This window comes from Felis catus, chromosome E3 (assembly GCF_018350175.1).
Source record: "Felis catus isolate Fca126 chromosome E3, F.catus_Fca126_mat1.0, whole genome shotgun sequence".
In the NCBI taxonomy this organism is placed as follows: Eukaryota; Metazoa; Chordata; class Mammalia; order Carnivora; family Felidae; genus Felis; species Felis catus.
The window spans coordinates 26,848,769-26,871,855 of NC_058383.1; the positions used below are offsets into that span (position 1 = coordinate 26,848,769).

Sequence of the window (23,087 nt, forward strand, 5' to 3'; positions counted from 1 at the left end):
CAAGGTGGGGGAGGGGCGCCTGGCTGGCTTACTCTGTAGAGCATGCAACTCTTGGTCTCGGGGTGTTAAGTTCAAACCCCACGTTGGGTGTAGAGCTTACTTTTAAAAATAGGTAAGATGGGGCGCCTGGGTGGCTCAGTCAGTTAAATGTCCAACTTCGGCTCAGGTCATGATCTCACGGCCTGTGGGTTTGAGCCCCATGTCAGGCTCTGTGCTGACAGCTCAGAGCCTGGAACCTGCTTTGGATTCTGTCTCTCTCTGTCTCTCTCTTTCTCTGCCCCTCCCCCCACATGCTCTGTATCTCTCTCTCTCTCCCTCAAAAATAAATAAACATTAAAACATTTTTAAAGGGCAATATGGTAAATTTTATGTTATGTGTGCCTTACTCCATTTAAAAAAAATTTTTAAAGGAAGGAAAAGCTCCAGTAGTCACCCTTTTAGGAATGGATAATGCACCCTCATGGAGTTGTGCTATTTTTATGATGGAGTTTCTCCTAATACCTCCACTGACCTTTCTTTTCCTCCCTCTTGTGGCTTCTGCATGTTCCCGGATTTTATTACTTTGTGTCTTCTATGGCCATGTGGCCTTGTGTTTCCTGCCTTCTCTGTGTGCCTCGTTCCTTCTACCTCATCCCCTCTCTTTATCTATCTATCTATCTATCTATCTATCTATCTATCTATCTATCTATCTATATCCCTATCTATCCATCTATCATCTATCTATCTATGTATCTATCTACCATCTATCTAATTTCAAGTCAACCTTCCTAAGACAGAACATAATATTGGGCAGCATCTAAAATCTGGTTCCCTGGAAACAGGTCTCAGATGAAGGCTTGCCTTGCAGAGATTTTTTCGGAAGAGTGTTTAGGGTTAGCACCATGGAGGAGTGAGGACGATAGGACTAGACAGAGAAGTTGAGCCATCATGCAGTCTCAACAAAGGCCTCAGCTGATCCGATGGCACACTCTGGAGCTGAGATAAGTGTTCACAGTTGTTCCCTTCAGGCAAGCAAGTTGAGTCTTTATACCTGAACACTGACCCATTGCTGGCTGTGGGGTAACCCTGGGGTGGGCGTGGCAGGGCATGACCTTGGGCGAGGTGGCTCCTTTCCACTGAGGGATATTGCCAGAGAGTGAGTCAGCTGGGATCCATTAGCTAGCATCCCTCCCAGCAGCTGAGGGAATGAGAGCCTCCATCTTGAAGGAGAGATCTGGGTGGTGCCCCACAGCAGCCTCTACCAATTAGCCACTCTCCAGAATACAGCAGAAGGGCCACCTTGGCTGCCCCTTGTCTCCCTTGTTCCATTTTACACAGCGCTATATTTGCCCAGGTGCTAATTCCTGGTCCCATCAGATGTGACTGAGGCTTCGTGTCATATGACATGGAGTGGCAATCACGTGCAGGACCAGCCTGAGGCCTTGCTCAGAAGGGGCACAGCAAGGTCTTGAGGGACCCTGGCTGTTCGGCATAGCCATAAGACGTCTCCAGTTTCTTAGAGTCCAGGAGAATTCCTGTAGTCCAACTTATTCCCACTATTTAAGGCGTGTTGACTCAGCTGTTACAAACAGAGATCTAAAGAGACTCTGAAGGTGGTGTCCAAATAGCATGATCATTCTCTCTCCGCTCCACAGTCAATGCCCCTTGGTGTCATCTGACCCTAAAGTCTGGCAATTGGACACTGAGGAAATGTCAAGAGTGCAGGTCAGTCCGTACAGAACCACAGCCCTGCCTGAACAAGGACAGACTGCCATTTAGAATTCCCTAATTCCTCTGAAGTTTTCTTATGGACAGTTATTTTTCCTTCTGCTTTGTCAAGGTCTCTCTTTCTTCTCTAGCACTTTCTCTCCATGAAGTTAAAACAGAGGTGGAGACACACATATGCTACATAGTACCAATATAGCACCGTCAGTCAAACCGCCCTCTCTCCCTGCTGCAGCTAAGATGTGGCAGGTCTCCATTCCTCTCCTTCCCCCCCTAATTGATTTCCCAATTCAGCCTCCTGGGATGGTGCTTTGGCTGGCTTTCCAAGTTCAGCCTCTCAACCTTAATTTAATGCTTCTCGGGTGGTGAGAACTTATGCTTCCCACCTACTAGTTGGCATCTGGCTGATTTTCTCAGCCTGAGGAATTTAGTTTCCTTAATGTCGAACCTTTGTACATTGCCTTTGAGTTGTCAAAAGTGATGCCATCCCTAGTCCTGAAAAGGGACCTTTCGGACAGTGTTGGCATTTGGAGGGGTCCAGTCGTGGCTCGTACCACGATTATCAGCCACAAAATTTGCTCTGTCGAACCCAGGAGTCAAAGGGCCCTGGCTGGGAGTAGCTGGTGAATGCTAAAAGCAGGCTGGGTGATTCAGAGTCTGCTTAGCTCTGCCAGTCAGCCTGGTGTGAGGTCTTGGAGTAAAATTTTCCCACCTTCTTTTTCCAAGATTGAGCCAGAGTCTATTCTTGGAGCAGATAGCTTTTCAGCAGTGAGTTGGCAAATGTTTATGATTGATTTTTCACACATCCTTCCTGGACAGGAGACAATTTTTGTTATAATTAAAATTTAAATACAGGGTTATGATAACCCAAAGCACCTTAGGAGGGCTGCCCCGGCAGAAGAGGGACTGAGCGACGTGGTGGAACAAGTCTCCTGTGCATTATTTCTTAAGCTCTCCTCTCTTTAACTGACATGGTTGGTCACTATGAATAACCCATATTACCTTCAGTAAGCCACATGTCTCAGTCCTCACCAGCTTATTGGCACAGATAAGGTGATTTCAAGAGAAACATCCAGGTGATACAGGCATGTTGCCTTTGCTTCCTCCTGCTGGGCCTCCCCCGAGTCCCCCAGGGATGTCTCATGTGTATGAGAAACAGTCCCACTCAGGTTCTTTCATCCAAGTCTTTTCTTGAAATGTACCTCCAGCAGGCCCACTGAGGGCACCAACTTTCTGCTGGGGTCTTCTGTGACAAGTCTGGGCCCTCACCATGCTGCTGGGTGCTGGGCCCCTGGGGCTCTTGCACAAATGTGCCATTGTCCCTGCAGTGCGCTGGAGTTGGGCCCCTCTGCTGCAATAAGGAGAACATCCCTCTGCCCAGACTTACACTGAACTTGGCCATCAGGCCCCCACAGCAGTTCTACTTATACCCAGAGCCTCTGAGACCAGCATCAGTTAATCTTCTCCCATCAAGGCTCAAGCCGTCGAGATATAAACCAGGGTCACTTCTCATGCCTCCAAGCTCATGAGAACTTAACTAAAAGGATCATGGGACCTCGAGACTTTTCTTCCCTATGCTCAAGGCTTAGGGAAGGCCCTGCATTGCTCTTGGAAAGGGGACAGCAACACAAGGAAAAGATGAACCAGCTGCTAAAAATCAGATTTCATGATTCATACTCAGGAACATCCATCAGTCAAGCTCTCCAAGCTGTTTTTCCAGTGATGTTGTATAAGCCCCACGTGGTGGAGCGAATGGAGTTAGTTCATGCCAAATGAACCACAGCAAAAATGATGGCATCATGGACAATAATAAAATAATCAAGCAGCAACAGATGGAAAGGAAGAATTACAGTTATACTGGGGAAGTGTTAGCTACATAAATTGTTTCGGGTCTTAGCTGGTCAAAACCAAACCCCATTCCGCTAGCTGAAGAGTAACGAGTACTATTCTTTTTTTTTTTTTTTTTAAGCCAGAAACACTAGCCATTCAATCCTGCTGTCCAGCAAAATGGTCCTTCTGGGAGCATGGGGGGCAGGGCAGCAATTTCGTAGTATCACCCTGCCCCCCGCAGGCATCCAAGAGCCCTGTTGGTTCACTGACACCTAATAAATCAGAACAAGGGGGAATCAGATGAATTTTTCTTTTGCGTTTTAGTTTCTTTTATTAATGGAACCTTTTAGAAATCTGTTTATATTTTTTCCTTGCACAAAATCACAATTTTTCACACAAAGGGAGCAGATGGTACTGAAAGCTGGAGATTGGGCCGGAATGCATCTCCCATAACTGGCACTAACAGAGCCTTGTCTTGGATGTAAAAGAACTCAAATCTAATTGCGGGGTTGGCTTTTCCAATTCTGTATAACTATGTGTTTGTCTGTGTTTTTTTTCCCCCCCTCAAACTTAATGCTTCTCCTTGAGCTCCTGTCAAATAGAAATATGGGTAGAGTTACAGAGACTGAGTTTTAAGACTAGTTTTTTTCTGGAATGGTGTCTCTAAGACCCTGAATGTCTCTGTAGCCCCCACTGAGTCCCTTGTTGAGGTGCCATATTTGGTGTCATGACCGCACCATGGTGACATGACTGGGCAGAGGCTGGCACCTGAGTTAAAGGCAGCCAACAAGGTGGCCTCATGTGAGCCTCCTGCCTCTATATAGGATTATGATTAATTAGCCCAATGAGAATCTCTTTCTGAAAGATTTGAATATGACACATGCTCAAAGGGAGTGGAATATAAGTTCATGTAACTTCTGTACTGATTTATGACCACTGCCTATCACAGTACATGGTATGGCTACCCAATGAATATTTGATAACTAAATCAAATGCATGGACCCCTAGCACAGAAGTGTTTTTTAAAAAATCAATCTGCACCCATCTCCCTATATTCTACTTTTTTCTCCTGCCTCCAAGGAGCTTGGTCCTCACCTCGCACTCCCAGCCTTTAAGGATTAGCAGAGACAAAGTGTGAGCAGGGCAGGGGCAGAGAGAAAAGGAGACACAGAATCTGAAGCAGGCTCCAGGCTCTGAGCTGTCAGCACAGAGCCCCACAGGGGGTTTGAACTCATGAACCGTGAGATCATGGCCTAAGCCAAAGTCGGGCACTTAACTGACAGCCATCCAGGCGCCCCAATGATTATTTGGAATAGATTTTTTTAGGGCAGTTTTAGGTTTGCAGAAGATACAGAGATTCCCCATATCCACCCTGCCCCAAACATGCACAGACTTCTCTGCTATCAAAATTCTGCACTAGAGTGGGACATTTATTATAATTGATAAACCTGTATCAACACCTCATTATCACCCAAAGTCCATAGTTTGCGTCAGAGTTCACTCTCAGGTCTGTAAATTCTATGCGTCTTGACAAATGTGCAGTGACATGTATTGCCATTAGAGTATCCTACACAATAGTTTCACCACCCTAAAAATCCTCTGTGCTTTACCGATTCATCCTTTCCTCCCCCAACTTCTGGCAACCACTTTTACCGTCTTTTACTTGCCTTTTACTGTCTCCATAATTTTGCCTTTTCCAGAATGTCATATAGTTGGAATCCTAAAGAAGGTTGCCTTTTCAGATTGGCTTTTTTCGTTTAGTAAAAGTGCATTTAAGATCCCTCCTTGTGTTTTCATGACTTGATAGCTAATTTCCTTTTAACATTGAATAATACTCCATTGTCTGGATGTACCACAGTTTATTTATCCATTCACCTACTAAAGGTCATGTTGGTTATTTCCAAGATTTGGCAATTATTTATAAAGCTACTGTAAACATTTATTGCAGGTTCTTGTGTGGACATAAGTTTTCAACTTCTTTGAGTAAATACCAAAGAGTACGATTGCTGGATCATATGGTAAGAGCGTGTTTGGTTTTGTAAGAAAATGCCAGGCTGTCTTGCAAAGTGACTGTACCATTGTGCATTCTTGCCAGCGAAGAGTGGGAGTTACTATTGTATGACATCCTTGCCAGCATTTAGTGTTGGCATTGTTTTGAATTTTGGCCGTGTTAATAGGTTTGAAGTGGTATCTCATTATTTTTTTTCATTTACAACATGATGTGGAATGGATTTTCATGTGTTTATTTACTATCTATATGTTTTCTTTGGTGAGATGTCTGTTCAGGTCTTCAGCCCATTTTTAAATCATTTTGTCTGATTCTTGTTGAGTCTTAGGAGTTCTTTGTATATTTTGGACACTACCTTTTTATGAGATATGTGTGTTACAAATATTTTACCCCAACCTGTGGCTTGTCTTCTTATTCTCTTGACTTTTCTTCCTTTTTATGACATTTTGCTTTGACAGGCAGTAGGGTGTAGTGTTTAATATCCTAGAGGCCCCTGCCTGAGTTTTGGTTTTGCCACTTGGTTGGGCAACTAATCATTCTGTTCTGACTCTCACTTTCCTTACCTGTGAAGTGGAGTTAATAATGCCACTCTGTAGAGATCTTCTGAGAAGTTAGAACTGCCCCAGTGTGTAGTTGGTTAGCACTGCATAAATGGTAGTCATTATTATTGAGAATTTTTTGGTTTTGCATAATCTGGACTCAGTCACTAATTGGGTCTTGCCTTCCACTGTTCTCTCCTTCACTCACTCCATTAGAGTCACATGGTCTCCACACCCGCCTCAGGGTCTTTTTCTTTCTGTTTCCTCCCCCTCAGTGTTGCTTTCCCCAATATACTCTGTCATCTCATTATTCAAGGTTTTTGTCCATCATAAGCAGAAGCAGTCTAAAGGCACTGGGGTTTCTTCTTTTTATAGAAGTTGAGTCCATTGCTGCTGCATGTCCCAGAGCGAGAGGGGTATGTAGAGAAGCAGTGGGGTGGGAAGGAGAGACTCCTAGAGACTGGGAGGGGAGGGATCTCCAGGTTTAGTGAACAGCAGGCACTGAACCCCACCCTTCTAGAGTATTCCTGGGAGGTGACAAGACCTCAGGGAGACTGAGTGCCCTTAGACTTCTAAGAATCCTCACTCTCCGCATGGAATCTGTGAACCACAGAACCCCTAGAACCGAAGGTGCTGCGGAGACTGAAGCAGATGGGACCTGGGCAGCAGGCAAGTGGGTTGTTGTTTGGGGAGACACTTTAGTACCCCCTGCAACCTGAAATTAGTTTCTCAGTATCAGCCTTGAGTAGCAGAGGCTAAACTTCCTGCTAGCTGACAGGGATAGGGGCTCAGAACCTGAGGGACATTGACTAGTGTCAATGCATAGCTATAGAATATAGAAAGTGATTTTTTTTTTCCACTTCTGAGTCTGGATTTACCAACTATATGTAAAGTGAATCTATTCCCAAGTCCATCCCCGCCCATTGTAGTTTGAGAGAATCCAGTTACTGGTAAAGTTGCCTTTCAGACACCTTTTAGCCCTCCTTTTTCCTGTGTCTTCCCTCTTTTCCTGCCTCGCCTATTCCTGTAATTCTTCAGGTGTCTGATGTAAGTTCCTTTCTCAGATTACTTTCTTTTTTCCCCCTAAATGCAGGCTTAAAAATATGCAATATCAAGATGCAAATTTAAAAAATTCTATATTTTTCATCTTTCCCTAAAAATTGTTTTGCAAAAACAAGTTACGTGGGTTTTTTCCTTGTTAGGAAAAAGTGAAGAACAATACTATGCAATCTATTCTTGCACACGACCTGATTGTATAAAGTAGAATAGAATCTGTAATGTAAGTTGCAAATTATACCTCAAAGTACAGTGAAGTTACAAAATACGCTTTGGAAACAGCGTGGCTTGAGTTTTGTTTTGTCTTGCTTGTTTGTCTCAGACCACCCTTTTGAATTGTTCGCCTGCCTCGGACAAGGCTTGGTTGCTGTGGCGTTCAGGTCACATTGGTTCAGAAAGTGGTAGTCATTACTACTGGTCAACAGAAATTTCTGTTTCTCTCCACTATCGCACACATGGTTGGAATACTTTTCCTGGCCTCTTGTGGCCGGGTGAGACCTGCTACGTCATCCTGACCAATGAGTGATGGGTGGAAGTAATGTTTGCCACTTCCAGCAGAAGTGTTTGGTCCAAGACCCTCCAGGGATCTTACCCCTTCCCCGGCATGGCAGCTGACAATGTTGAAGATGGTGGCCGCTCTGTCAGCCTACCTCAAATTTATTAAGATTAGCAGAGCCTCCCCAACCAAACCATGAGATGGATTTTGAGCAAGAAATTAAACTTTGGTTGTTTTAAGTGAGTGAGATCTGGGCATGTTTGTTATCATAGCCTCAACTAGCTTATCCTGACTGATATCCCCATCAGGCTCTCTAAAGACACTGTTGCCAAACTGTTGAAACCAAAAGAAACATTCAGAACATTGGAACTGGCATATCTTCACAGACAAAATATTTTGCCTTGGCAAACATGTCCAGAAGGAAGTGGATGCTGCTATTTTTAGAGCATGAAGCAAATGTACTGTTTTGGAGTGTTCAGACAGATAAACATGCTCTCAAAATCATGTTCAAAATGTTCCACACATTGCCTGATTGGAAACATTAACAAAATATAAAAGTTGACAATGTTTCCTCTTGTGTGTTGTGTGTGTACACACATGAGAACACACTCACACACACAAGTATACAGTATAGCTAAGAATTGCTTTGCTGCAGGAAACAGGCGTTTGATCAAATTCAGAAAGGTTAGAGTGACTGTTCAAGATCAAACTCTGGCATCATGGAGGCCACAAAAAGACCCAGTTCTTTGGGTTTTGTATCACCTGTTGTTGATCTGAGCCTTAGAGTTTTGTAAAACCATGAAGAGCATTTGCAGGTTCTCTCTCATTATCACAGTTGATAGAATTTCCGCAGAATTCGCTCTTCATTTCCTGTTGAATTTTCATTATCTTACCATCATCTGTTTTATCCCCTCATTTGTTTTTATTATATATTTTACCCTGCTGGGAAATGTTTGTCCAGTGCTAGGACATGCTTTTTAGCACTTGTATTTCTGCTATCTAATTTCAGGATTTCTATAAAGGATGATCTTAAGAGTTGAGTTGGAGGGAAGATTTGAACTAGAGTTACATTTCTACAAAGTAAGAAAATGCCAATTGTCCATATCAAGGGGCGTCTGGGTGGCTCAGTCGGTTAAATGTCTGACTTTGGCTCAGGTCGCAATCTCATAGTTGGTGAGTTCAAGCCCCACGTCGGGTTCTGTGCTGACAGTTCAGAGCCTGGAGCCTGCTTTGGATTCTGTGTCTCCCTCTCTGTCTGTCCCTCCTCCACTCGCACTCTTTCTCTTACTGTCTCTTGAAAATAAATAAACATTAAAAAAAATTTTTTTAAAGGGATGGGGGTTGCAGATGGAGATTATGGGGACCAAAGTTCTCCCTGCTCCACAACCATGCCTGGGCACCATGACTTCAGCCTGGAGAATCTTTATTCCAAAGACAGCGATTCCCCAGCTTTATTCTGTCTGTTCCTTTGAACAAGACTGTCACAAGCTCGTTTTTATATTGTCACAATGAATGGAGAGAATAACAGATTTGGTATCAGATCAGTTAACTGTGAGACTTTGGATAAGTTACTTAGCTCCTTTGATGGAGAATAATGATAGATCTTTACTGAGTTATGATAAAAATTATGCAAGATCACATCTAGGAATGGCTCTTTTATGGTGAGGGCTCAAGAAACGCTTAATTCCATTCTTACAGTTAATGGGGGGAGGTTAAATGGGCAAGTTCTGAAGTCACACAGCTGGGTTCAAATCCCCATTTCTTCTTTTTTCCAATTGTGTTGAAACTTTTGGCAAGTTCCTTCTCTGAGTCTCCCTTACCATGTCTACAAATGAAAAGATAAGATGGGACCTGATATATTGTGGAGATTAAATGAGATAGTGCATATCCAGCCTTTGGTATGTTGCAAACACTCAAGAAATGGTAGTTTTCATCAGCTTTGTTATCAGATACAAGTTTCTCTTTTCATATCCAGTCTTGTATTTTCCAGTATAAGCCCACAAACCCTGATCTGAAACCCTTGAGGCCATGTGTGTTTAGGAATTTGGAATGCTATGGAAATTAGACTCATAATGTGATGTATATACCATACCCCCCCCCATAAAGCGCGCGCGCGCACACACACACACACACACACACACACACACACACACACACACACCAGCAGTGTCTGCGATAACACTTCATGATCAGCTCATTACTGCAGTGAAATATTTGAATGTTCACGCTAAGTGGGATGTGGGATAAATAAAGGATATAAATAACCCTATGTCAGCTCAAGTCCACTTTTGCTGCCAAATGAATTTGTGCCAAAGGGAATGAAAAAAATTTCTGGAACCTGAAACTTTTTTGGAATCCAGATACCTGTGTAGTCACTCTCGGTTTTTTTCCTCCCCTTCTGTGTCGTAAAGCTATTTCTATCACCTGTTTCTAGTCTAAGCTGTGCTTCTCTTACATTTCTGTGTTTTTATTTAATCCTTCAAGGCTTCCTTTGAACTCTCAGCCCTGCTGCCTTGACATCCTGTGTTTTCTTTCTCCCTCTTATCGCTGTCTCTATTCTTTCCCTCCTCCTTTTTCTGGGGTTTGCACACTACTGGCGTAAAGCCTGTTTTCACTTTCTTTGTTTCTTTTTTCTTTCTGGTACATTCTCTCTCATTCCCCCTTCCTCTCCTCTGCTGGGGACTTCAGTCTTGCTTCTGCGATGCCAGCTCTTCGCCTCTTTTCTTGTGTATCTTCTTGTCTCTACCGTTTCCTCTCTGCCCCTTTCTTTGTTCATTGGTTGTTGCCCTTGGTTCCCACCCCAACTACCATACCATCATCCTTCTCCTTTAATTCCTTCGTCTCCTCTAGATATCATTCTTTGTCCACTCATTACTGTACAATGCCAATAATATCATTATGATAATTTATTGAGTTCTTACTGTGTACTAAGCACTTTACATGGATCATTAAATTTCATCCTTATTGCAAACCATTAGGTGGGGACTCTCTTAATCCTCATATTTCAGATGAGAAAATTCGGGCTAAGAGATAAAGCGACTTGTTCAAGTAGTCAAGGAACAGAAATGGAATTCAAACCCCACTGCATTAAATCTTTGCATTTAATACTTGTTGCATTAAACTAATTCCGAAGCTCATGATTTCAATCACTATGCCTATATTTTCTCTATTACGGTGGATATTACCATCCAAGTTTCTTCATTTATCTTTTCTTTCTAGGTGCTTATAGTTTTTTAATGTGACTTACCTCTGCCTGCCTACTTCAGTATGCCATTTAACTTGGATGGTGTGTCCAGATTGGCCCCTTCCTATGGTTGATATCTTGGCCCTTATCTTTCCCTGGTGACACATTGGGATTTCATAACCCCAATACTTACTGGGACTTTAGGAACAGTCCCGATTTCAAATATTCCCATTCCCACAAGCCACTGAAATGTTTGGGAAATAGATGTTGGGCAACAGCAATAGCATTTGCTTTCGCTGTTACCTTCTACGTGCCTCAGAAGACACCATTCAAAGTCACATCTTGGCAAAACGGTTTCATATCATAGGCTTTGCAGCTATGTGTGAATAACTGAATTGATGATTACTATGTTAGTCAGGCTAGGCTCCACTGTGCTGCAGTAAAATAAACCCCACATTTCTGGTTTAATACAACAAGGATGGGTGTCTCTTTCACATCATAGTCAGATGTGGTTCTGGTGGCTCTTCATTACTTCTTGAACAGTGACTCAGAGGTCTGGGGAACTTGGGTCTTGCAACTCCACCATCTATCTCAACATTCTTTACTTCCAGCCACTTGGGTGGGGGAGCGGATATGGCATATTCATGGACTATTACGCCCAAGACCAGTTAACGTCAACCTCATTTTTCAGATGAGGAGACATGTTCATTGCCAAGGTTTTCTACCCTAGTAAGAGGTAGATTCCAGACTAACATCACAGCTCTGACTATTGATTCCACTACATTTTTTTCTAACTAGAAATATTTCATCTATGCTTATGTTTCCTGTCTAGATTCACTTAGTCTCAGTAAGCTATTAGAATTGCCCTTCTTTTTTCTTGGTAATTTCAGCAGAGGTTCCAGGGAGAAACCCCTCCCCCCCACCCATTGGTTGTGCTTGGGCCACATGTCCATCTTCAAACCAATTGCCGTAAGCCAGACAATGTGATCTTCTGATGGGTCAGATCTGTGTCCTGTATGTAACTCTAGCGTGGAGAAAATAGAAAAAGAGGGCGTCTTCACCTCTACAGTGTGTAGTGGGAACCATGGGGAACTATTTCCCTAAATAAATCCAGTCAGAACTCTGCATTGTCTGGGCCATCGTTACTGGTCTGAGGATTAGCAAGTGGTCCAGGCCCAACCAATGAGAGCCCTTCCTGGAGTAAATGAACAAATGATGCCTCTTTGGTGAAGGATGAGGGAATCGTTCCAAATGATGAAAAGTGAATTTAGGACAAGTTGACAGTCCGATGAAGATAAATTTTGCACATTGCATAGTTTTGCAACGGGGTTCATCTTGCTTGGGGTGTATTTTCAAGGACCCAGAACCTTTCTGGTGCAGAAATGATCCCTGTCTCCCTCTCCGCATTTGATTTCTGTCAATCCCATTGGAGTGGAACAGCCTTAGGCTGTAGCCAGCTTACCCCCACTCAAGGAATTCCATGAAGAGAAGGTGGTCCCTTCTTCCCCCTTCCCCCTCAATGTTTACCCCTTTCCTTCAATTTCCATGGACCTCATTCTCCTCCTTAGAAAATGCCTTCCCATCAATGAGGCTGAAAAACAGCCAGGAGGCCCATCAGTACTCACTTCCGTGGGCAAAGTGACTTGTGCAGTGCTAGGCCTGAAGTTCGTTTATCTCTCCCTGAGTCAACGAGATTTTGACTATAGGCCTTTCTGCTATGTTCCTCCAGAGAGAGGTAAACTGCCTTTAAGTAATTGCTGAAGAAGGCATAAACCAGGGAAATTTGATTTGAGTATGCAATTTGAATCGGGAAATGCTCGTATAAATAACCGAAGCAGCTGAATGCGGCAGGTTTGTGCTCTATAGATTTTTTTTTTTTTTTTTGACTCAGGGTCTTCAGAATAGAAGTTTTGCTGCAGCAGCTTAAACTATCCCAGGACTTTTTGGTCTGATCTTGTGCTAGTTTGGCATCATTAACCGCCAGTCTGGAGTTTGGTAAGTTGATGTTGCCCAATTAACCTATATGATTGGAAGGAGGGAGTGGAAATTCTTGAACCCACAAACAGTGCTATAATCGGGAGCAGTGACACAGTCTTAAAAACCAAAACAAAACAATTTTGAACTAGGAAAGAGTTTGGATTTATCTTGCACAACTTCACCAGTGAGGGAATTAGGAGCCAGAAACGGTAAATCACTTGCTAGTGGTCACTGAGACTTTGGAAATTTCATGGTCACCTTTTCCTGCAGCAACAAACAACCCCACATCCCAGAGGTGTGAGTGTTCAGCTTATATTACATCAGAGCTGCAGGTTACCCAGGATTCTCCTGAGCTGTCCTAACCTGGCCTTATTCCACATGTCTTCTCAGGGAACAGCCACCTTCTGGGGCATGTGATTCTCATGGTGGGCAAAGCTCAAGACCAAACCACAGGAGCGTGTTTATACCTCCCTTTGGAGATAGCTACTCCCTTTGGAGTGTCACATCTGCTCACATTCTATTGATCAAAACACAGGCCACCAAGCCCAAGGACAACAGGGTGGCGATGATACTCTACCTTGTGGGAAGCATGGCAAGAGAGAGCAGGATACAAATAATTGTGGATAGGGGCACCTGAATGACTCAGTCAGTTGCGCATCCAACTTCGGCTCAGGTCATGGTCTCGCAGTTCGTGGGTTCAAGCCCCACGTCAGGCTTTGCACTGATGGTGCAGAGGCTGCTTTGAATTCTCTCTCTCCCTTGCTCTGCCGTTCCCCCACTTCCACTCTTTCTCTCTCTCAAAAACAAATATTAAAAAAATAATGATAAAATACCAGCAGATCATTGTGGATAAATAATGCAATCCACCACCAGAAATCCTTGTAGTGTAGGAAGTCCTTGCAGTGATGAAAGTCCAAGAAGAAATGTGAAAACTGAGGGGCACTTGGGTGTCTCAGTTGGTTAAGTGTCTGACTCTTGATCTCGGCTGGGGTCATGATCTCATGGTTTGTGGGACCAAACCCCGCACCAGGCTCTGCACTGACAGCACAGAACCTATGTCAGATTCTCTTGATCCCTCTCTCTCTGCCCCTCCCCTGCTCACACTCTGTCTCAAAATTAAACATTTAAAAAATTGTGAAAACGAGACAGTCTACTGAAAGTTTGCTGAATCCACATATTCTTTTGATGATGCTACCTATTTTGATTAATCTCTAGATTTGCCCTGTGACATCAACTTACTGAGTGTTACCCCCAGATTCCTTCTTCGTGTCTACTCATCTCATCTAATGATCACCCAAATTCTTATTTCTACTTCCTAAATATGCCTCAAACGTCTAGTCTTTCTTCCCATGCTTCATTTCTCAGGTCACCTGCTTTTGTATTTCTTTGTTTGTTTGTTTTTCCAATCCGAGTTCTGCACTGTGGCCAGAGGAACCCTATTCGTATCATATCTAGGTCACCCCCTTGCCTAACGTCCTCCCACAGATACAAGGATAGAATGCTATATACTTCTTCTGGCGTACCAAATGTGCCAGAATGGTGAAGCCTCTGCACCATTGAGTTCTTGCCACTCCCCAGCCTTGTGTCCAACATTTATTTATCTAAGATTGACCAGCCAGTTTGCAGATTAACCAGATTAACAAGGAGGCAGGACTCAAGACCTGTTCATGCCTCCACTGGGACTTGCTATGTAGGCAAGAGCTAAGTAAGGACTAACGGCTGGTTCCCAGGGGGCAGGGGGGCAGAACCCAGCCTGGATCACAGATGTTCTGTTTACAGAACATCCTTCCATAAGGCTTATCCTTCCATAAGGCTCAGCAACATAATGGACTCCTTGCTTCCCAACACCATGGGACCAGTAAATAAGGCTCATCACTTGCCACTACGTAAGCCCCATTGGGCAGTCCCGGGACTCTGTCATGTTTTAAATAAGGATCACCTACTCTCAGATATTGGAGAGTTGACTCTCGTTTTGTTTTGATTGTGATTTGGGGTTATTCCGACCATCTTGCCTCCATCACCCTATGAATGAGGTGGTGATTGTGCTTGGAATTAGCTGGAAATTTCACTCTCTGGAAGTGACTGTGCATTTGCTCCTGTTCAGTAGTTCTTTGTGGCTGTGATGCATTTTACCTCCCAATTTTTCAGTCCTCTACCCTTCAGCCTGCTCATGCTTTTCTGCCTTTGTTGATCTAGAAAACTCCTGTCAATATTTTGAACCTAGTTCACAGCACATCTCTGTTGAAAGCTCCATCCTCCCCGGAGAATTATTTGTGTCCTCCTCTAAGCTCTTATACTGCCTTGCACATGGCCACCTTCATTCATTGAGCCAATTAATAGTTAAGAGTTTGGGGTGCCTGGGTGGCTTAGTCATTTGAGCCTCCCACTTGTGATTTTGGCTCAGGTCATGACCTCACAGTCATGAGATTGAGTCCTGTGTCAGGCTCCGCACTGGACATGGAACCTGTTTGAGATTCTCTCTCTCCATATCTCTATCTCACTGCCCTTCCACTGCTCTCTCTCTCTCTCTCTCTCTCTCTCTCTCTCAAAAACCCAAATATATAGTTGTGAAGGGTGTACTATGTGCCAGGCACTGTGCCAGGCACTGGGAGTACAATTGCGCATGAGTAGACAAAGTCCCTGCTGTCAGGATACCCACTGACTAGTGGGAATACGATGTCCAACGAACCAGTAAATGCGCCAGATGGTTGTCAATGGAGAGAGTGCTGAGCAGCAAATAAATATGGTGATGAGCTAAAAAGAACCAGGGGAAGCCACTCAGTGAAGCCAGGAAAAACCTTTTTGAGGAAGTAATATTTCAACAGAGGCCTGAAAGGTGAGAAAGAACAAGGCTAGGAAATGGATGGAGGAAGAGCAGGTGCAGAAGGCAGTAGCAAGGACAAAAGGCCAGAGGCAAGAGAGGTCTTGATGGGCCTTGAGTGTTGATAGCAGTCAGGAGATTGGGTGGGACAGACCACGTGGGAGCTTGTCAGCCCTAACAGGGATTCTGGGTTCCAGTCTAAAAGCAGCAGGAAGACTTGGAAGTGTTTTAAACAGAGGAATTGCATGATGTGATTCACCACTTTAAAGTGTTTTTTAAATTAATCAATTTTTTAATTACATCCAAGTTAGTTAGCATATAGTGCAATAATGATTTCAGGAGTAGATTCCTTTGCCCCTTACCCATTTAGCTCATCGCCCCTCCCACAACCCCTCCAGCAGCCCTCAGTTTGTTCTCCATATTTAAGAGTCTCTTATGTTTTGTCCCCTTCTTGTTTTTATATTGTTTTTGCTTCCCTTCCCTTATGTTCATCTGTTTTGTCTCTTAAATTCCTCATATGAGTGAAGTCATACGATATTTGTCTTTTTCTGACTAATTTCACTTAACATAATACCCTCTAGTTCCATCCTCGTAGTTGCAAATGGCAAGATTTCATTCTTTTTGATTGCCGAGTAATACTCCATTGTGTGTGTGTGTGTGTGTATATGTATATATATACGTATGCATATATACATAAATATATATACATGTACATATATATACACATACATACATGCACATATATATGTACATATATACGTATGTATATATACGTATACATATATATATACACGTATATATACATACGTGTATATATATACATACATATACATATATATGTAGCACATTTGAATCTCAACTCAGTCCCCTGGTACCTGTGAGATTTTAACTCTCTAGGAGATTTGTTTGGGTTATTCAAATGGAACACAGAATTTTTTTTAATTGCTTTTCAGGATCATTATATAACACATAATGAATCTGTCTGCCATGTACATATATATATATATACACACACACACACACACACACACACACACACACACACACACACACCACATCTTCTTTATCCATATTCATCCATCAATGGACATTTAGGCTCTTTCCATACTTTGGCTATAAAGGTTTTTTTTAATGTTTATTTTTGAGAGAGAGAGAGAGAGAGAGACAGAGTGTGAGTGGGGAGGACAGAAAGAGAGGGAGACACAGTATCTGAAGCAGGCTCCAGGCTCTGAGCTGTCAGCACAGAACCCAATGTGGGGCTCGAACTCATGGACTGAAAGATACTGACCTGAGCCAAAGTCGGAGGCTTAACTGACTGACCCACTCAAGTGCCCTCTGATTCACCATTTTAAAACATTATCTGGGTTGCAATGGGAAGCAGGCATAGACAAAAAATCAACACACACACACACACACACACACACACACTCTTTTTTTTTCTTAAGAGTTGCTCTTACGGAGCTGGTGCCTTGCCCCAGGATAGTGACCATGTGCCTACAAAGGCGTGGAGAGCATCAAGAGCTATTCTGGTGACAGAACCAACAGAATGGGTCTAATAGAAGGAGACGACTCACAGATGACTCCCTAGTGTTTGTCATGAGCAATCAGACAGATGGAGAGGCTTTACTGAGATATGGAAGATAGGAGAGAAGTATGGCATTGGATAAGACTAGAACTCCATTGGAGACCTCTAATAAGTTGGAGACTCCTATTACTGGGCCAAGCTGTCTGTCTTCTGCCAGACCGTGGTGTCTCTCCAGTGTTGAGCACAGTGCTTGACACGTAGCGGGTGCTCAAAAAGTATTTGTTGAATGGGGAGTCTAAATGATATGCTTAAAAGCTACAGATGACTAATGGCTTCTAGAACAACAGACGATCCAAAGTCTGTAGCAGTGGCTAATTAAACCATTCCCATCTGATGTCCAAAATATTGTATGCTAGAGACCCCCCCCCCCTTCTCTCCCCATTAATTGAACAGGCCCTGTCTTTTTTGCTCTTGTAGTCCATTGTTCTTCAAATGTAATTAGCCCTTGTGTTTTGACAGTAAACGAGACTCCCCGTACTTTGATAAATGGCTTGTTTCTGGGAAAAGAGTATTTGTGAATACAAAACCCGGTCTCCCCGCCCAGCCCCCTTTTCTCCCACCTCTTTCTCTTCCTCCTACGTCAGGCTGCCCTTGGGCTACACCATCACCTTCAGGAAGGCCATGTTTCTTAGGAAAAGATAACACAGGAATAACAGTTACTTCTGAACACCGATTACATGGCAGGCAGATTCATTATGTGTTATATAATGATCCTGAAAAGCAATTAAAAAAAATTCTGTGTTCCATTTGAGTAAACCAAACAAATCTCCTAGAGAGTTAAAATCTCACAGTTACCAGGGAACTGAGTTGAGATTCAAATGTGCTCAGGTTTTCTCTGATCTCAAAGCCTGTGTCCTTTCTGTGATTCTGTGTCTCCTTTAGACCATAAGTAGCTGGACCTTTATTGAAGAGTTTCTTTATAGTTCACTTGGTTTTGTTTTGTTTTTTTAAACAGTTTAGGTAGATATAATTCATGGGCTATCCACTTAGCCCATTTGAAGTATATGCTTCAATGTACCTCACTTATTAATGGAACAAATAGTATCAGCTCTCACTCTTAGCAAGGGATAACACTCTTGAGATTGCTTCAAGTGTGTTATCTCCTATGATTTATTCTGGTCTTCTCATCAACCCTCTGGTGCAGGGTGGTGGGAGGGGCAGGAATTATCAGCTGTATCTTACAGGTGAAGAAACTAAAAATGCCACACACAGTATGTGGTCAGCAGATCTGATTGATGAATCTGACCACAAAGTGTACTCCCTTCGACTTTACACAATATGTTGTTGAACAGCTCCGTGGCCCTTCTCAATTGATAAAGATTGTTTTTTCATGTCCGTGATCTCATTTGGTTCCTACACCAAGACTGGCTAACTGAGATGTTTTAGAACAATCTGAAAGATCTTCTAAACCAATTCAAATGGTTTCCCTCATCCAGACCCAGGGAGGGGTACTGAATGTCTCAAAACTGTAGTGACCTCACATACATTAGGATTGTCACTATCAAAAGAAAAGAGAATAACAAGTGTTGAGGATACAGAAAAATTGGAACCCTTGAGCACTGTTGGTGGGAATGTAAAATAGTGCAGCCATTATCGAAAACAGTATGGAATATCCTCAGAAAATTAAAAATAGAATCACCACATGATCAAGCAATTCCATTTCTGAGTATATATCCAAAAGAATTCAAAGCAAAATCTTGACTTTTTTAGATTCCGCATGTAAGTGAGATCATACAGTATTTGCTTTTCTGTGTTTGGCTTATTTTTACTTAGCATAATATCCAGGAGGTTCATCTCTGTTGTTGCAAATGGCAAGATTTTCTTCTTTTTTCTTCCAGTATATACATTTACCACATTTTCTTGGAACCTAAAAGAGTCAAACTCATAGCACCAGAGAGTAGAATGGTGGTTTCCAGGGATGGAGGGTTAGGGAGATATTGCTCAAAGGGTACAGACTTTCAGTCAGAAGATGAATACGTTTTGGAGATAAGATTTACAGCATGGTGATCATAATTATTAATATTGTATTGTATACTTTTAATTTGTTAAGAGGGTAGGTCTTAAATGTTCTCACCACACACACAAAAGCTAACTGTGTGAGGTGATGGATGTGTTAATTAATTTGATTGTGATTGTAATTTTACAATGTATATGTATATTACATGACCACATTGTATGCCCTAAACATACAATTTTTTTATTATTTTTTTAATTTAATTTAATTAAAAAATTTTTACATCCGAAATAGTTAGCATATAGTGCAACAATAATTTCAGGAATAGATTCCTTAGTGCCCCTTACCCATTTAGCCCATCCCCCCCTCCCACAACCCCTCCAGTAACCCTCAGTTTGTTCTCCATATTTGAGTCTCTTCTGTTTTGTCCCCCTCCCTGTTTTTATATTATTTTTGCTTCCCTTCCTTTATGTTCATCTGTTTTGTCTCTTAAAGTCCCCTATGAGAAGTCATATGTTTTTTGTCTTTCTCTAATTTCACTTAGCATAATACCCTCTAGTTCCATCCCCGTAGTTGCAAATGGCAAGATTTCATTCTTTTTGATTGCTGAGTAATACTCCATTGTATATATATACCACATTTTCTTTATTCATTCATCCATCAAGGGACATTTGGGCTCTTTCCATACTTTGGCTATTGTTGATAGTGCTGCTATAAACATGGGGGTGCACGTGTCCCTTAGAAACAGCACGCCTGTATCCCTTGGATAAATGCCTAGTAGTGCAATTGCTGGGTCGTAGGGTAGTTCTATTGTTAGTTTTTTGAGGAGCCTCAATACTGTTTTCCAGAGTGGCTGCACCAGCTTGCATTCCCAGAAACATAAACAATTTTTATTTGTCAATTTTACCTTAATAAAGAATAATATAGCATGAAAAAAAAACCAAACTCATAAAAAAGCACCAAGATGCAAAAAAAAAAAAGTGCATCATCTTGAAGAGTTATTTGCACATCCATGTTCATTGCACTAATAGTGACAATAGTAAAGAAGTGGAACCAAGACAAAGGTCCATCAATAAATGATGGATAAAGAAAATGTGGTAGGGGCACCTGGGTGGCTCAGTTGGTTAAGCCTCCGTCTTCAGCTCAGGTGATGATCTCATGGTTTGTGGATTCGAGCCCATGTCGGGCTCTGTACTGACAGCTCATAGCCTGGAGACTTCTTCAGATTCTGTCTCCATCTCTCTCTGCCCCTCCCCTACTCATGTTCTGTCTCTCTCTCTCTTTCTCAAAAATTAAATGTTTAAAAAAATTTAAAGAAAATGTGGTGTGTGTGTGTGTGTGTGTGTAGAATGGAATATTGTTCTGCCATAAAAAAGAATCACATGCTATAACATGGATGAAGCTGGAGAACATTATGCCAAGTGAAATAAGCCATCCACAAAAGGGCAAACACAGCATCATTCCACTCATATGAAGTATCTAAAGTAGTCAGAATCATAGAAACAGGAAATAGAAAGGTGGTTGCCAAGACCTGGGGAGAAGAGGAATTCGTGTGAGTGGGTATAGCATTTCAATTTTGCAAGATGAAAAGGTTTGAGAGATCTGTTGTGCAACAACATGAATACATAGGGCACTACTGAACTGTATGCTTAAAAATGGTTAAAAAGGTAAATTTAATGTTATGTGTCTTTTACCAGGGTGAAAAAAAAAATACTGGCTAAGGTGGACTTAGAACTTGAACCTGTGTCTCTAGGATCCAACAAGGTCAAGTCTGAGAGTGTGTCTGCCTTCTTTTGGCCAGGGCTGTATCTGTGTCTCATGCTGGGCATATTTTCTTTGCTATAGCAACCTTAAGAAGTAAATGGATGCTTCTGACAGATCTCAGGGAGAATCAGATGAGCTGGGTGGACCCAGCAGAGAGTTGTCTATTCCAAATGTTTTAATCTCCCTTAGGATGGAGGTTCCAAATGGCACTATGGGGTAACCAGGGTGGCAATATTAGTCCTATACGGAGAAACCAAGACTCAACATAATGAATGGAGAGTTGAAGATCACTTAGGCTATCAGTGATGGAGAGGAGACTAGATCCCAGGAATTCCGCTGCTGGGTCCCATGTTAGTAAAGTGGGTGCTATAGCACATTTTTAAGTTTAGAACCCAAGAAAGAGGTGGAAAACATGGATGTTTTCTTATTTTTATTATTTACTCTAAAGAACTTTGTAGAACACTGAAGAGCATAGTTCCACTGAGTTGTCCAGCCCTGACCCCTGCTTCCAGTGTTGATTAGTGAGCTCAAACTTAGTCTCCCTTGCAGGCTGCTAAACCACCGGATGTATAAGACACACACTTCTTCTGGGCCTCAGGGCCCTTTGAGCCCACTCCTTCCAGTAGTAGATTTTCCCTTTTCATGCTTGAACTCCAGAGGCCCCCAAGGGCTTCTGCCTTAATTAAAATTTAAATTCACAAATCATTTCTTAAACCGTCTCGCAGGCAGCCAAATAATCACGATCATTAGCGGGTGGTCGGAGTTGCTTTTGCTTTAATGCTTTTTGAAACACTGGCTTAGTCCCGTTATGATATTTTCTACCACCTCTCTTGCCACAAACCCGGCCCAGAGAACACTGCTCTACTACCTGTGGTTTCTGTTGTAATACAGAGGTCCACGTTCCCAGTTTGGAGTGCACCTGTGCATCCCTGGCCCATCCTACTTCCTGTCCCTATTCCTGTATCCCACAGCTTGCTTGTGCCCTGGAGGCATGGCTTGGGGTCATTCTTCATTTGGGAACCAGTGAATGAGCAGGGAAGGTCTTGAAGCACAGGCAGAGTGAAGACCCATCACAAGGTTGGGCAGGTTTCCGCTGAGCCATCTCTGGGCCTTCCCATTGGGGTAGGTTCTTGAGCTGGGGCCACTGCTCCTGGAAACTCACAGGTGCCCTTCCCCACAGTCCTTCCCCTAGCCCATGGTTTCTCAACCTTGGTGTTACTGACATTTTGTACTGGATAGTTCTTTGTTGTGGGGGCCATCCTGTGCATTGTAGGATGCCTGGCAACATCTTTGTCTTCTACCTAGTAGAGGCCAGTAGCAAGCCCCAGTTTTGACGACACAAAGTATCTTGACACGTGGTCAAATGTCCCTTGGGGGCAAAGTTGTCCAGATGAGAACCACTGCCTATACATTGGCCTTCTGAGGGCCAATCCCCTAGATTGAGATTTCCTTTCTCCTTTTCTTTTCTCTGTAGTTCTTCCTCTGTATCTCCAGACATTGTTTAAGGCTATTCAATGCAAAAAAGCTCATTATACTGCTTTCCCCCTGCAACAGGGATTTAGATCCTAAAAGGAAGGGCTCAGACCTTGGAAACCCCAAAGAACCTGTTTATTCTTCATGTAGGGTGGGGCTGATGGTATATGAAATGTCAGATCCCTGTCTTCCCTTCTGCAAAATGCCACTACTACACAGCAACGAGGATGGCCAGCTGGGAGCTCTGCCCAGGGCTATCGGTCTCTAGAGTCTATAACCACTCTGCTTCCCTGCCTCCTACTTGGGTTCACTGCACCTTGGTGGTGATGTGTTGGGGGCTGTGGGCCTAGTTCATTAACTAGCTATGTCTCTTTGGGTTTGCCACTTCTCCTCGTGGCCGGTAAAGCTAAAGGGATGAGTTAGATATTCTCTACCATTACTTTCAGCTCTAATGATTAGTATGCCTTGTCTTGCAGGCCCCAAAGCAGAGAGTCATTGCTGTGTGGAGGCAGTCATCCATCCAACAAACATGTCTTGAGCTGTTCATGGGCTCCAGGCCCAGTACTGGGTAATGGGCTCTAAAGATGAAGAGAGAGATCTCTGTACCTGAGGATCTCCTAGTCTGGAGATAGAAATAGACAGGTCCATAGGTACAATGAGTTACTGTTCCTAAAGTAAGGGGTACAATCAAGGTTT

The 23,087-nt window shown here is 42.9% G+C and overlaps 1 long non-coding RNA gene across 8 annotated transcripts in view; it reads left to right on the top strand.

The window, feature by feature from the left end:
* LOC109495262 overlaps positions 1–23,087 on the top strand; it is a 373,149-nt gene that overhangs the window by 139,639 nt on the left and 210,423 nt on the right. For 6 of the 8 annotated variants that reach the window (XR_006590893.1, XR_006590894.1, XR_006590889.1 and 3 more), the window contains one exon: positions 12,709–12,812. The exons of the other annotated variants lie outside the window; for them this stretch is intronic. This is a non-coding gene — a long non-coding RNA (uncharacterized LOC109495262). The remainder of the gene's footprint in view (positions 1–12,708; positions 12,813–23,087) is intronic. 8 annotated transcript variants of the gene reach the window in all.